The sequence below is a fragment of the Chamaea fasciata genome, unplaced genomic scaffold, assembly GCF_029207755.1.
Source record: "Chamaea fasciata isolate MVZ Bird 193981 ecotype frontalis unplaced genomic scaffold, bChaFas1.0.hap1 SCAF_7, whole genome shotgun sequence".
Taxonomy (NCBI): Eukaryota; Metazoa; Chordata; class Aves; order Passeriformes; family Sylviidae; genus Chamaea; species Chamaea fasciata.
In genome coordinates this window covers 17618330-17634616 of record NW_027094092.1, presented here as the reverse complement: position 1 = coordinate 17634616, position 16287 = coordinate 17618330, and the positions used below count along the sequence as shown (strand labels likewise).

The 16287-nt window shown below is 42.3% G+C and overlaps 1 protein-coding gene across 2 annotated transcripts in view; it reads left to right on the top strand.

Annotated features, from left to right (window-relative positions):
• Nucleotides 1-16287, top strand: part of TSPAN4 (tetraspanin 4) — a 414205-nt gene that overhangs the window by 67209 nt on the left and 330709 nt on the right. Inside the window, exons 1-2 of one of the 2 annotated variants that reach the window (XM_066187757.1) lie at nucleotides 80-133; nucleotides 227-387. The gene's annotated coding sequence lies outside the window, so the exon portion shown is untranslated. Of the gene's footprint in view, nucleotides 1-37; nucleotides 134-226; nucleotides 388-16287 lie in introns of those variants that run through there. The other variant, XM_066187759.1, reaches the window with a different exon arrangement.

The window sequence follows — 16287 nt, the reverse complement described above, 5'->3', positions numbered from 1 at the left end:
TGTTTTACTCATGAATCCGTTGTTTTGTGTCTTGCAGTGGCCATCACACAGAAGAGGCCTGCTGTTACTGCTGTGGGAGATCAGGAACTCCTTCCAATTGCATCTCCTGTCATCTGCAAAGCTCCCAGTTACAGTGAGTTTCTCCTACACACACTGTTTTCTCCAGTGAGGATTTGTTAGCTGTAATTTGTGAAAACTGTGTGTTTCTTTATTTATATTTTGTCAGTTCACTTGCTACTGCAAAAAGCTTTGATTTATGAATCCCAGGCCAAAAGGATACATACATTTCTCATCCCCCCAAACCTCATCCTTGAAGCTCATAGTTGCAAATTCTCCTGGCCAGCTGCATACCTTGTGAGGGAAATGATCAAAGACTACATTCTTTGGGTGAGTCTTCTGGTTATTCATCCAATAGCCAAGATGAGAAATGAACAAAATATTTTGTTCCTGAGAATAGCTTCAGAAAGAGAAACTTATTTAAATAAAAATTGTAAAAAAAGTACTTCTTGAGCAAAGAAGATTAAACTTGTTCAGAGTGCCAGAAACACATCATACCTGTGTGACATCTAGTCATAGGCATGGCAGGTGAAAAGAGAGGGTGACTCAGTGCTGGAGTGTTTCTGAGTCTGTACCTAGATATACTCTCAAAATGAGATAATGGAATTTTCTCTGCAGTGCAAGAGAGCTACCTAATTCAGTGCTATTTGGAAACCGAATGAAAACTCTTGAAAATCCTCATTCTCCTTTTAGTTTCCACCTAAAGGAAATGGAGTGAAGAAAGAAAATGCTTCCCTAATCCTGCCAGCTATCTGTGAATGTCCATGTAAGATATAACTTGCTTGTGATTCTTTTGTCAATAATTCTCTTCTGCTAATATCTCAGTAAAACAGACTCAGGTGATTTCAGTATCTTGCATGACAATGATAACAACTGCTTGCAAGTCCATCTCCGGTTTTAAGCCAATTCAGACAATATTTACCTGGTTGGAAGAGCTGAATTGTCTTCCGAATTGGAAGAGTTGTTTATGTCCTGTGTGGAATCCATCTGCAAGACTAGAAAGGTGGGAGCACATCTATGCATGTGGAAGTGTTTGTTTTGACGAAAACTTGAGGACTAAAAGAACAAAAAAACCTTGTGAGTGCTTAAGGGGCGATCAGACACTTGTACAGTTAAATGGCATTGAAAGTTGACATGGTCTAGATTTTGGGTTATGAGGTTTGAGTGTACAGGAATTAATTGTACTCAGGTAATGGATTCTCCTGGGAACTAATGGTGATAACAAGAGGAACCAATGCCTTAAGAGGAAAATGCTCTCAAATCTGTTGAAAGCTCTTCGAAAATGATTTTGGCACGATGTATATTTCTAGCCTGTGTCAATATTGCAGATGTGTAAATTATACATGACTTACAAAGTAAGAGAAGTTGCTCCTAGGGAGCTCTTGTGTTTTGCCTGTAAGGATGGAGCCAGCTTGCAACATATGTAGAGAATATTACCTGTCAGAAATTGAATATTGAGTGAAAGTAATCGTTTTAATCAAGAGTAGTTAAAAGTGAGGCTGAGTTGAAGGAAAAAACAGCTGCTCAGCTGGAAGATTGCTTCCAGTGCTGCAGACAATGCCCTGAGATGCATACTTTCTGTATTAGGAATATTGATCAGGGCCGTGGTTGCACCTTGCATTACCACTGTTCTTCCTGATAATTGCAGCCAAGATTTCTTAACTCTTTGAATTCTTTTCCTTCTCTGTTCCCAAGTTCAAAACACTCAGTGCTGGTGTCGGATGAAGGAGAACCCTGCTCAAAGGAGCAGCTTCTTGGTTCATGGATAGATAATTGTCAGAATCTACTGGCTAAGGCCAAGACATTCTGGTTTATATCAATTAGTATTCCTTACAAATCATCTCTAGTGATTGTGAATGTTTTCTTACGAGAGTTGCTGTATGAGATGTCATTGAGGGCAATGAGCGTATGCGCAGTCTGAGATATACTGAGCTGAGTGCTGTAGAGGAGCCCAAGACTCTGTGTTTCTGCTAAGAAACACCCTAGGCTGGTTTCTTTTAAGTGGTTTTTTTTGGTTTTTTTTTGTTTTTTTTTTTCCTTTAATCAAAAGCAGGATTGTTTCCACACATGTTGCCTGTTTTCTGTTTCTCTTGGGTCAGTGTCCATTTTCTACTCATTCTTTACAGTGCCTCAGGAGAGTCGAATCCCTCTTGAATCCAGGGAAGCCACCTCAAGTTAGAACTAGCTGACAAAAGAGGGATGAGATTGCAGATGAGTGATGTCAAAGACCTTTGTGTCCTACAACATTTGGCTACTGCATCCTTGAGAAGGCAAAACTCTGCAGTTATACCTGCTTGACCAGGGCTCTGTGCAGAGCAGGTCAGCCTTGGTGCAATGCTGGATGCAGAGTAGCATCCAGCAACTGGTAGCCCTGCTGATGCATTTCCTTTCTTAACCCACATCACTCTGGACCTTTTGCTCTCACTTCATTGTTCTTTTGTTGAGCCATCAGACTTTCTGAACGAGCTGCACAAGTGATTGCTGACAGATGTCTGTTAGAAGGAGAATGATCTGGTAACTAACTTAGAGCTCTGCAAGTCCAGTTTCAGCTCCATGATCAGCTTCAGCTCCATGATCATCCATCCCTCTGAGAATTCAGTAGTATGATTTAATCTCTGGGCCAGTTTCCTGTCTTTTAAAGGACGCTTCTCACCTTGGATGGGAACTGAGGGTAAACGTATAGCCAGTGAATACTCCAGTAGAGTTTTGAAGAATAAGATAATTTGTAACCAGGATGTCTCTCTCTAATGTTTCTGCACAGCCTAAATAGTATCCCTGCAATCTTTTTAGCAGTGAGGGTGGGAAGATGAGCACTGTGTAGGTATGGGAAAGTCAGGGCTGTGTATCATGGCAGTGATGCTGATGTGTGAGTGTGAGATGCCAGCATCCACTATCCCACTCCGATCACCGAGGATGTCTCGCCTCTCTGAGTGAAAGCTTCCCTGGACCTGGGACACCAGATGCTAGCTTGGGTTCACACTCCTCACCTGGGATTTCACTAGCAGGTGCTACCATGTTCCTCATGAGGCTTTGCCTTGTGTAGCCTCATCTGCTTAACTCCTCTGGCCTGCCTGTTGCATGTTGGCTTTCAGTGTTTACTTTAGGGTCATAGTAAAGGCACCTTGCTTTCCAAATGTCACTGGGCAGAGTCCTTTTCAGAGCCTGGCTATTTCATGGCTGTACAGCCTACCTCAGAATAGCTGCTGTCCCTTGTGTGTGAATCAATAAGATCTTGATAGGATTGACAGGTATAAAACATTCCTTCTGAACTCTGAGATGAAAGTGAGACATTTCCTTTCTCCTTCCAGAGGGCTCACCTGCTGTAAGAGGAGGGAGGTGGTTTCCTTTTCTAAGATGTAACTCCTATCAGGTATCATAGCAGTCTGTCACACTCCAGGGCGGCACGATCTGATGCCTCACGTTATGGGAAGCTGGGAATGAAAGGCGACTCTGCCAAGAGGCTTCTGTCTGCATTGGTGGGATAGTACACGTGACTCCAGTGGCATTGCCTGGAGCTCGCTGGTGATACAGTGGAAGGGAAATAGGGGAAAATTAAGTTTAGGTTCAAATATTCAGATTGCAAGGATACTCCCTGGGGCTGATCGGCTTGCTTGCTAATGGCATAGCACGGGGAACAGAATAAAGAGTTTGTTTGGTTTTGCACTGCAGATACATAAGCCACCCTTGCTTTGGCTTCCAGCCCAGGGTGAAAAGGCTGGCTGATCACCCTGCTCTTTCAGTGTTGACAGCTGTTGTTGTCAGGGACAGATGTGACTTGGGTCTAAGATAGGGATAACAGTGTGAGTGCTTTTTACTGGCAAGGTAGATTTTTAGGAGATAATGCAGTTTGTCTGTTGCGCAGTTAAAGGGAAATGAGAAAGGCTTTTCTGTTCTCTTGGTGGATTTTCCTCAGTTTTTTTCATATTGATGCCTCTGATGCCAGGAGATTTGCTCAAATATTCTAGTACTTAATGGTCCTAGATTATATCTTTGGTTCATCCAGTCTCAAGCCATTCCTCCTCATACCAAAACCAGTTACCTTACTAGCATGGAAGCAGGCAGTTCTGGGACACCACTGCTCTGCAGATCTGAGTCTGTGTGTTTGATCCTTAGAAAAATGTTTTGGAAAGCTGAACAAGAAAACAGTGTAGGAATTTGGTGGGCAGATAAACTACATTCCTGTTTCAGGCTGTTTATTCATAGCTTTAACTTTTTTAAGGCAAAAGGAGGCTATTTTTAGCCTGCTTTTTTTCTCTCTATGTTAACCAAAATAAATTGCCCTCTCGAAGGAGAGGGTGGAGTTGGGTGGAAGGAAGGGTGGAATTGAAACCGTTTCATTAAATCAGTTTAAATATCATTGACACACGATTTTGTTTTTACATTGCAGTTCTGAGCACAGAAGAGTCTCTTTACACTTTCCAAAGAGGGGGAGCTTTGTGTACATAGGGGGTGAGTGAGGGCGTTGGAGACAGTGAAGTGGTTATGGAAGGCTTATGACTTTTGCTTGGGGTGAACTGTCAGGAGGGTAATCCAGCTCTCCTGACTCCTGGTATCTGTGTTTTGATGGTTTTATGGTAAACTGCTTCTGAAGCAGAGAGAGCAAGAGCACCTCCAACAGTTTCCTTACTAGGTCGATGTGACTTTGGCTTTAACTTTCATGATTACTGACTTCAATGTGCTGCAGAAAGGGTGACTGAATCCAGGGCCTGTGGATCAGGTTTGTAGAAGGAAGGGATAAATACTTCATACTTTGAGACTGAATGACAACCCAGGAGCTGGTGCAGAGCGTTGCTGCTCTTTCAACCTCTTGCACTTTGATGTTGATTCTTCAGTACCTGTTAGTTCTCCCTCCCTCTGTTGAAAAGAGCTGAACGATCTTGACAGTGGAACATCTGTGAAGTTCACCTCTGGTGGTGGGGTGTAGAGCTCCTCATGCTGTCCTGTCTGACTGCACACGTTCCTCAAGATTAGATCCTAAATTATCTCTTCATGCAATGTTTTACTCCTGCTGTGTGTTCTCCTGCACTGTAGGAGAACTGATGAAAAACAGAACTTATCTTAGTGTGTAAAGAAAATAAAAGCTTTCCTGTTTTAGAAGTACACAGGAAACCTGCCCTGAAACATGTAAATCCTTCTCATCCAGTGATAACCTGTTACCAAGTTATTGAACTCTGTGTATAAGCTTAGACCTGGAAAAACGACCTGGTTTTCCAAGCCTGAGTCCCAGGGAAGACTTCCTGCTCCTGAGGGATCAATATGGGGCAGGAACCCTTTCTGTAAACTCTTGGGTTCTCTCTTTATCTGCTTTCTTCTCCTCTTAGGCTTCTCCCACTTGGAAGCTGCTCCAGATCACAGCTGCTTCATACTTGGATTTCTCTGACCTCAAGCCAAGAAGAGTTTGTGATTGGGTTATCTCATTTCTGCACCAAGATAATCCTGTGGTTTAAATGTCTCTTGGATTTCTTTCAGCTCCCTCTCCTCAAGTGTGTCTGCAGGCAGTGATTCTGTCCTCTGTCCTGTCCACTGCTGTGTTTTGTCAATTTAAATAGGTCAAACTTCCTGAGATAGGCCTCTTAGTCTAACCAGCACTTCCATGCACCTGCTTTCAATTCAGTAAATTGTCTTTGAATTTTGCTGTGACCAGAACAACTCACAATAAAAGCATGAGAAAGGGCTGCTTGCGTTAATGCTGAATTCAACATCTAACCGTGAACTGTGGCTTAGGCATGATTGCGTGGGTGTATATATATATATATATATACACATAAATACATACATACACACACATATGTTTGAGCAGAATCCTCTGGTCTTGCTTTGAGGACATCAAGTAATGGTGACTCTTTCTGTGCAAGGATAGTTCTGTCAATGGCTGGTTACTTTGATGTTTAACTAGGTACCTTGATTTGAATATGCTGCCTTCAGTCACTGCATCCTGAAATGCCTTTCCTTGTTAGTTTACAGCGGCTTTTATTATTACAAATCTCATTTTGCTTAGAAGTGCTCTAATACTTGTAGGCTATGTACAGCAATTAGTAAATTACAGTAATTTGTATTTCAGAAATCAAACACTTATTCCAAGAAAAAGTTCCCTTTAAGATGTCTTTGAGTATCCAAAAATGGCTTTCTGTCAGCTTGCATCTCCAGATGACACTAGGCACTGCATCAGCAAAGAGTATATGCAAAGAATGAAAATAACGTCCATTATTTATGACTCTCTCTGAGATTCCCTGGCTTGTGTGAGAAAAGTGGAACTACTTGGAAATACTTTGCATCCCCCTGGATTTCTGGCTTCTTTGAAGGTTGTCTTGATCTTTGTGAATAATCTTGGGTTTATACGTTTGATTTCATGCCAGGAAACTAAATCTTTCTGTAATGCGCATTCCTTCAGGCTTTGTATATCATGAAGATTTGAGGGATATCTGCCACTGTTTGGTGTAGTGCTGTTTTCCTTCTGCTGGCACCAAAGAAAAGCAGGATGTGGTTGTGAGCAAGGCACAGCCCGCTGTGCACAGCACCAGTGTTTGTTACCTGGCTGTGCTGCCTGTCCGTGAGCTTACTGCACAATCTCTCCCTGGGTCTGCCTTTAAACTGGGAGCAGTGACGCTGTGCCTGGCCCTGCTGAGCTCTTGGACTTCCTGAACCCTTCCAAAGACACTCTCTCTCACACCTTAGCCTTTGGGCTTACAGGGATGGTAACACAGGGCTGCTAGTGGGGATTAGCTTGTGGTCCCAAAACCCACCTGATCTAGCAAGACACTCTCACTGTTGGGAATACTCCCTCTTAGGATGCTGGTCAGGGGCGCTGTAGTTTTCTTTTTCATTCTTTGCACTCTCCCAATATCTGTTTTTGTTCCACACTGTCTCTTGTAATATACTCTAAATTAGTGGCTTCTAACCTTTTGGAACAACAGGCATAGAGTTTCTGGCAGGCTGAGCTCCTTGTTTGTCATACATCACTATTCTCGCATTCAGAGTGCAGTAATTTTGCTTATTGGAGAGGCTACAAACATTTATCTTGCTCCTGCGAGCTTCTACTGGGGAACCATTGTGTTGCTCTCAGCATAAGGACTGTTTTTCTTCTGCTTCACAGTGCCTTCCTCTGAAGTCTTGATTAAAGGTGTAGTAATACAAATACATTTGTCCTAAAATCAATTGAGTGGATATCCCATGCCTTTTAAAAAAAACCCAAAACCTCAATGGATATAAGTTGCCTTCCGAATTTAAACTGAAATCCTACCATGAGAAAATTAATTGGTCTTTTCTTGTCTGTTGGAGTTTAAGTCCAGAGCTAAATGATTTTGGCAAAATGCTTCCAGGCACTTAACTTTGATAATCATGATTTCATTAATAATTATTAATAAATCCTTTCACAATGACAAGGTTTTGCCTTTAAAAAATGCCTGTGAGCCACTCCTGCTAGATTACACTGCCAGTATATAATGTATATAATTTATCAGATACATATGTTAAGGAGGTAACTTTAACTTCTTAAGAAGGTGTGTTTAACTGTGTATATCTTCTCTTAGATGACAGCCATCCTTGTTCTCTGGGCATCCTTTACATCATCTAAAGAATATCATAAACTCAGCAATTAAAATTACTTGCCATACATCCCATTGTCATTGAATAATTTTTCACATATGCAATTATATGTCTTCGACTTTGTCTTTTCAAGTTTTTCTGGAGGGAGAAAGTGCTCTTCTGCTTTTAAAAGTATTCTTTTCCTGCTTTGTCGCAAGTGGTGTTAGTTCATTCTGCATTACTTTTTTAGTCACTTGCTCTAGTCCTTTAAAAGTGCAATTACATAATTCATATAAATTTAGAAAGGGAAAGATGAAGATCTCTGCACTTGTCTGTTTTTTTTTTATCCATAGAAGCTAGGACAAATTCAGGTTAGGATTCTGGAAAGTAATTAGCATTTGAAATGGAGGTCAAGATTGGACAGTTTCTCAGGTGTGAAGGAGATGATTCTGAAGTTTGTCTTTCACTGGGAGAAGTTATCTCTCAGTTTTAATAAATGACTGGGTTTGAGTCCTGAAGCAGCTTCCCCATAGCCATGTGTTTTGGGTTTTTTTCTTGTCAGAGAAGGTCAGTGTCTGGTTTACTTTGAACTGAGAGGTTAGCCCAGCCTTCTGTGTTAACCTGGAATGTAGGCAAGCAAACAGCCTCTACTTTGGAATTTGGTCTGAATAATTTTTCAGGCTGATTTTATTTGTTTGTACCACAGCAGTATTCACCAGCCCCAACTGGCAGTCATGATGTGTAAGCACTGTGCAACTGCCGGACAAGAAACGGTTCCTGATCAGACAGGCTTCAGCCCATGTGGAATAACTGATCACTGCTTTAGTAAATGCTCCTGCCTGAATAAAGACTTATCCTAGCTCTGCCCTACTCTTCCAGATGGAGGGAGCCCAGTTTAGCCCAGGTGAGAGCTGTACTTGGTGCATGCACAGTGCAGTTGGTCCATGTAGAGTAGCTGTAATTGTTTCCCAGGTGCAGAACTTGGGAAACATCCTTGCACACAGGCTGCTGCTTTCCCTGAGTAGCACCAGGAGAAGGACAGTGACCAGTGAGCTGCTGGTGTCCTGGTGAAGGTGACACAGTCCTGCCTGTGCTTGTCCCAAAGAACCCCTTGCAACTGAACAGGGAGAGGAGCTGTGGGCTGTGTGGATTGTTCTTGCAACCTGCTCCCAGCCATCTGTGCTATGGGACAATTCAGCACCTGTCAGGAGGGAGGTAAGGGAATGACTTAGGATTCAGCATCCATTAAGGGCTTGTCAGTTTGGGCTATATGAGCTCTTCTGCTAGGCCATATATTGCGGTGTTTGCAGTCTACATCATTAAGTTCTATTTAAGGACTCATTTGCCTTGTTCACTCTAAAAAAAAAGAAAAAAAAAAAAAGGAAAAAAAAAAAAAGAAAAAAAAGGTTGTTTTAACAGAAATCTGGGGCTTATCGTCTTGCCCTCTGCTCTTGGAACCTGCATTTAAACCCAGGATTTGGAACTGATGTACAGCTCTGATGACATGAATCTAAGGGAGAATAATAGAATAATTCAAAACTGTCAGTCCTGAATTTTCCTATGATGCTCTTGAGCATCACTAAGACCTATTTGTATCAGTCTGTAGGCTCAGGGATAGTGTTGCTTCCACGTGCATTTTCCTTGCATTTAAAAGGCTACATCTACAACTATAAGGACTGCATCTTGATCCATTTTAAACGGTAACACAGATTGCAGAGAAGCCTGAGACTTGTATTTGCATTCTCCAGAGTAAGATTTCCAGTCGTCATAGTGAGAAGTGGATTAATTGCTGCAAGCTCCATGTGTGTACTTGAATCTCATCTCTGCAGTCATTTTGATGCTTTGAGTCCACCATTAGCTTCAGATGCCTATAGCCCAGCTGTCTACCTCTGACTGAGTTATACGGGCTCTCCTTCCAGACAGGAAAGGGAGAGAGATATTTTAGGACATAGTTAATCTGACCCTGCTTTAGCCAACTGCTTTAGAAACAGATGAATCCTGTCCTGCAGGTGACTGTTTCTCTCCACTGACTATAGTGTCAGATATTGATGTCAACATTTGCTGAAATGAATCCTGTATGAAATATATCCAGTTTTAAATTTGACTGATCAGGCATTTTCACTGAAGCGTAGTTCCCAGCTGGCAAACACGTCCTGGTGCCCAGGGAGCTGGTTGTGTGCTGTAACTTTCTCTACTTTTATTCTCCAGCTCTTTATCTAGAGAATGAAAATTATTCCATCATGACAGGAACACTGGCCTTTAGAAAGCTCCTTTTATCTACACAAATACTTTCTGCGGTATTTTTTCACTTTTGCTTATCCATCTTAGAGCTGGATTAACTTCAGAAAGACCTTGTATGGAACTCTGAGGCACATTTATTTCTTTGACCAGTAAATCAGTATTATAGTTTCCTGGGGCCTGGAAAAGAGGGTATTATTATGGAGTTATACTAAGTCCACTTTCCTGAATGCTGAATTTCTGAGGAAAAGATATAAATCTCCCTTGTGCAAGAGAAGAAGCTATATGAAAAAGACTTCAGGTGCCTTATTTTCTTTGTGTTTATGCTTGCTTGCCTTTCTTTTCTACCTTCCTCCCTTTCCTCAGGTGTTGCTATATATTACTTAATCTCCTTTGAGGAAAGTATAGCTTCTTTGTCACTGTGTGAAACACATTAGTATTCAGAAGAGCCTTTTCCTGTGTCAGAGCCAATATTTTGCTTCTTTGTAACCCTAACCTTCTTGGAACTCTCCAGCTAATATTTTTCTTTCCTTCTGTCTTTTATTGACTGTGGTACATTGAGTATTGCTTCCCTCCCCAGAAACTTTTTGGGTTTTGTTCGTGACTAATACATCCATTTTATGAAGGCATGAAACCTATTTACAGAGGAAAGCAGAGCTGGTTGCAGGGGCTTGATGGAAGTGACAATAGGAAACACAGGCTCCTGAGTCATGTGTTTTGTATAGATGAGGTCCAGCATGCAGCAGAGATACAAATTCTGTGGCTCCACAGGATCCTTCTCATGGTGTCCAGTCCATCTGGGAAGAGTTGTGCTGAGGTTTGCTGGCAAGAGTTTAGGTGAGCAGAGAGGGTGACAAAATGGGGTTCCATTTTCCTAGCTCGTGCCAGGGGAGAGGAAATCCCCGCTGCTTTCCATGTCTGTGTGTCTTCCCCACCATTCTTTGTCTGCTTGTGCTGCAAACTGCATCAGAAAGAAAATTTATTCCTTCAGTGCCCAGTACAAAACACAGCAGGTGAGGCTTTGCATCCTGTCCCCTGCCCCCCTTTATTTTCCTTCCCTCTGTGTTCTACTGTTATTTTAGGAGACACTGAAGGAGTTCCAGTAACTGAAGCTAGTTTTCACATTACTTTTCTCCCCTTCCCTCCTCTCCCCGCTGTAGTCATACAGCCTTGACACAATCTTATTGTAGGCATGTTTTAAAAGGCTTGGAATTGTCATGGCATGCAAGGGAGGACGGATGACTTACCTGCTTTGCAAATATTTATCGTCATCTTCACATGTTAAAGCTCTCAAATAATTTCTGCCAGGATCTTCTCATCCACAGTAGATTTCTGGACCACAGAACTGACATATATGGGGCATTATAGGTTGTGCAGGAGCACCGGGGTAGTTTTCTGGTGTGGAGAGGGGATCTCACCAGCTGCTTTGGTTCTGTTTGGGATCCCCTGAAGTTCTAGGGAGATAATACTTTGGGTTACCAAGATGTTATGGTAGTGAGGGATTAAGAAGAGTAGACAGCTGATTGTGGCCGTAAGAAAAAACACTTCATTTGTTTGGGAGTATTATTCCGGACCACCCTTCCTTTTGTCATAGATGAAATGTGGTTGTAGCATCTCTGGTTTCATCGGACATGGTCAGGGCCTGAAATGCAGACCTGTGATTCAGAGTTGAGGACCAGTGTTTAAAGTGTCTGTTCTGGCATCCCACTAGCAGAGTTGTGTTGTTCCCTGCTGGTCTCTTAAAGGATGCAGCTAACTTGTCACATTTAGGCCACCAAGTCACTGGTTCAGTGAGCCGGTGTTGTTGGTTATTTGCAGTGAAGTCCAAAACACACCTTCAAATAACCTTTATTTTTGAGCAGTCCACATTTTGATAACTCTCAGCCTTCTCTAAAATTTGCAGATAATCTAGACTCAGTTTTGCACCTTCGCTTTGGTGCTCTCCCAGCATTACAAGAATGTTATCCAACCAAAACTGGTAATGGGTCACCCATGAGCTGTTCAGAAACTTTTGATTCTCTGCTTTGAAAGTGCTGTAAATCTAGTTCATGGATGACAAATTTGGCCACCTAGGCAAATAAACAAAAAACAATCAACATACCAGAATTTTTCAAGATGAGGTAAAGCTCTGACAGGAATAGAGCAGTAGGAGAGAGTTGGTGGTGGGGAAATCTGACAAGTTAATTTATTTTTGGTGTTTTAATTGGATTGGTTGGGAGACAGAAAGAAAAGATGGTGCAGGAGACAACAGTCATGGAGTCCTGGGAAGGGGGAGCAGGGAAGGAAATGTAAACATGACCAGCAAAATAATCTACTTCGTGTGCAAAGTCCATTTAAATGTAAATTACCCAAAGTGATTTTTAGTGGAATTTTTTATCAGCATAGTGTAGAAAGACAGAATTATTTTCCCTCTTGTTTAAATACGTGATGCAGACAGCTGTAGAGACCTATAAACATCCCTCATCTCTCTACCTCCTCACACCCACTTCTTTCCTTTAGGCTTCTTGGAGCTGTTCCCTGCAGCGATGCTTCCAGGTAGTGACACTGTGGATGTTCGCTTCAGTCACCAGAGCCCTGTCAGGGCCAATTAGCATCCTAATGACTGGCATGTACCATCTTGGTAACATTCTCTGTGCTCTGTACCAGGGGACCTCTCCTCTTTAAGAACCCATCTTGTCTCATCTGGACCATACTGGTCATAGAAACCTATAAGAAAAAAAAAAAAAAGGAAGAAGAAAATTTCCATTTCATCTTGTCTTCTGAGTCCCAGGGGCTTCAGCACTGAACAAATATACTGTCCTTTCTTTTTGCTGAAAATGATGAATCTTGGCTTCAGGGAGGGGACTTAAATCAAACCACTGCTCTTACAGGTACTGAGGACTTTGGGCTGAAGCTTCAGTGAGGCAAAGTAATGCAGTACTTGTTCTTCAGAGCTCTGTTGAATGAGAGCAATCAAAGACCACCGACATAGTCTTTAAATATTGAGTACCTGGCCAGTATGAGGGCTGAAGTGGTGCTTTTCTAAAATTACTGCTACCTGTTGTTGTTTGGTGGTCTGCTGCAAAATCCACTCCAAGTAGCATCTGCTGTCAAAACTGTGCTTTTGTCATTCAATCAAACCAGAGCCGAGTGCTGTGCAGAGATCTTTTGGGTAGCACAGGCCAGGGCATGCAGGTGAGGAGATTTAGGGGAGGTTTCACAGCTACTCAGTGCACAGTGGGAGTCCATGTGTGCCCCTCAGCACCCTTTGTCAGTGTGGAGATTGTCGAGGCTTTGTACTCTCTCTGCCTGACTGGGAGAGGAACATCTCTAGCAGGGGCAGAGTTACATGCTGCAGTATTAAATCACCCCATCCCTGTGCTGTGTTTTATTGTTCAGTGACAACGTGCTTTCAAGAGAAACTCACACATCTATCCTGATTTTCAGCCTTAAAAGTCAGTGTTCCTTCTTGTCAATATGACATTGCTGTACAATCCTGCCATGTCTTAGCTCTTCAGTGGCTTAAATGAAGCACTGTGATGCCAGGGCCAGCTGGTTGGCACAGCTGGCACAGCCACACTGGATCATCTGGAGGGAGAGGTGAGCAGTTTAATGGTCCTTAAGAGGAGCCAAATCAGGGGCGATGCCAAAGAGCAGCTGAAGGGCAGTGTGTTACCATGGCTGGACTGAAGCTCTAGTAGGGAAGATTTCAGTTTATGGGGCTGTGGAGGTGGCACCTTTCACTGGTAGCAGAACACTGTATTACTTGAAATGGCATTGCTAACATTCTGAGGACAGAAAAAAATTTTCTTCCCTGTAAGGGGCAGCAAATCTTGAGTGTGAACTCTGGAGCGTGAGTGAGCAAGAATTACTATTTTTAAGGTCAAAAGTATTCCTGAAACACACAAAAAAATAGCCCTGCCATCCCCTAGCCTAGTGAGCGAGGCTGAAAGACAGCACATTAACATATCCACATGGTGCATATGTTATTTTTAACATTGCTGTGAGAATTTTCCTGAATTTTTTGAATGGCGTTTGCATTTACTATCAGAATGCTGTCATATTGCTATCATGACTTTTTAAATCCTAACCTTAATGTTTTGATGTGTTCTTCTGCAATGTCACAAGAACTTGATGGCCAGGAAGGCTGCCGGTACAGACATGGGAGCACTGTAGGAGTTTTTTTCAAGTACTTGCCTGCACCTCTTCTCTTCTGGATGTGTCCCCAGAAGACTTAAACCCGTGCCCTGGAGCCTTTTGTCGGAAGTGCCACCTTGAATGTCATGGTTTCTGCTACAATCTGGTTTGTAACGCACTGAGCCAGCTCTCATGTGCATGAGGTGTGGTAAATCAGCAAGGCTGATTGACTGCATGCTCACCCAAAGTACCCAAATAGAAGCCCTCCTACAATGGCCCAATGATTTGAATTCTTCCCTTTGTGATCTCTTATGTGCATGATTTAGTTTGTAGATACCTCCGAGACTGATGCCCTCTGTCCCTCCCTTGTGGGTCCCTCAGCATCCTCAAATCTGACATTCTAGACATCACACAGTCACAGCATGCTGCTTTCCCAGGGCATCTTGCATTAAACTCTACCGAAGGTCACACTTAGTTTTTCTTTACAAACAGGAAGGCCAAAAAATTTAAAATAAAATATAGCCTCTAATAAAAGCGTGATTGTTGTGCAATGATCTCTCTTGAGGAGCTTAGGTGCTTAGTGAAGTGTCAAGTATTAGATGAAGTGGAGAAAGCTGGCAGAGCTGATGTAAAAGATGAATAACAACAGGGCAGATTTTCCCACATTAGTCTGCCTATATTCCTAATCCTGACCTAGAGCTATTCTACCTCTCCCTTCAGAGTAAGGAAGTAACTAGGTTTCTGTGGGCTGTTTAACAAGAGGATAGATAGTGCCCTGCTGCTTTCCAGTGTGTGTGGGAAGAGAGCACGTATGCTCCCAGGCAAGGGTTCAGGGGCCCTGACATAGATTTTGGCAACTAAGCATGCATATCACCTGGAAGCCAGGGGCTGGTTAGTTGTTCATGCTACAGAGAGTGACAGAACCGTGGCACGAGCCAGCCCTCCTGTCCCAGTGGAGCTTTACAGCCTTCAAAGCCATCTGCTTTCTTAGGACTGAAGGCAGAGGCTGAGAGTTAGGGATTCAGGACTGAGGCTCGAGGGTGATCCCCAGCTGCCCAGGAGAACAAATCTCATTGGTGTAACTATAGATATATATATGTATTGTGGCCAAATCTGCAAAAGTCATATAGATTTCTAACTCCCACTGATCTTGAGAGGATTAGGTGCCTACATGACTTTGTATATCAGAACTGCTTGCTTCAGTTCTTTTGCAAAATCAATAGAATACTACATCTTCTTTTTACTACATCTTCTTTTTACCTCCCAGTCTGGCTTTGTAAAGATGCAAGGGATTTATCCTGAGGATTTGTTTCTAAATCAGTGGGGACATGCTCTCAGTTGGGACTCTCATCACAGGGTAATTACTGTTTTATGTCAGGGTACAAAGCTGTGACACTGTCACACACAGTTTTCTGCTCAAGCAAATAGTCAAACGTTAGAGTCTGCAGCTCAAATATGGTCAGACCAATAATCTGAGTACTCAGTGGTTTTCTGTAGTGCAGGACAATTCCCAGAGATTAATGTAAATATAAGAGCCTTTCTAGTGGAAGCAAACTACAATCCTGTGATTGAATAAGACATTTCAAATGGCTCTGTAAAGACTTGGCAACTATGTATTTTTGAAGCACGTTTATTATCCGTGCAGTTTAGATCCTAGCTCAGTGATGAATTACTTTAAAATGAACTCCTTGTCCTGATGCCAGGCTGGATTGTGATCTAAAGGTGACTTGTAAGAGCAAACAAATATTTATTTGGCTTGTGAATTTTTTCATCATATAGTAGGTAAAAAGAGCACAAAGAGCAGACACCTCTTGAAAGCATCAGTGGTGGCTGAAGGAATACTGAAACAAAAGTATTTCCAAATATCAGATCCATGCAGTTCTTTCAGACTTTCAAAATTTCCTTCTGATTGAAGTTCCTTCTCTTTCATGTCCACTTCAATTAAACACTGGAGAAAACTCTTATTTGTTTCAGAGTTTCAGTGCCCTTTCCAGGTAAAGTGCTGGAGCTTGCAATGTCTATTCCCAGGACACTTGTGGAGGAGACTTGCAGTATGCTATGCTGGTTACAAAAAGCTGGCTGCTAAAGAGGTAGGAAATGGAGAGCTTAGGGTTAAATTTAAAATTTATCCCAATACTTGGAAGGAAGAAAGCTGCCATCATCTTGCTAATCACAAAACTTGTCTTTTCCAATTGCTGAGACTGATTTTAATCCCAGTTGTGGTCTATATTTGTGCAAGTTGTTCTTTATCAAGTGACTGATAAAGTCTTATCTCAGCATCATACTGTAAATCAAACTTAAAACCCATATGACCTGATAGGATGGCTGATTTTTGTCTGGAAGCAAAATATC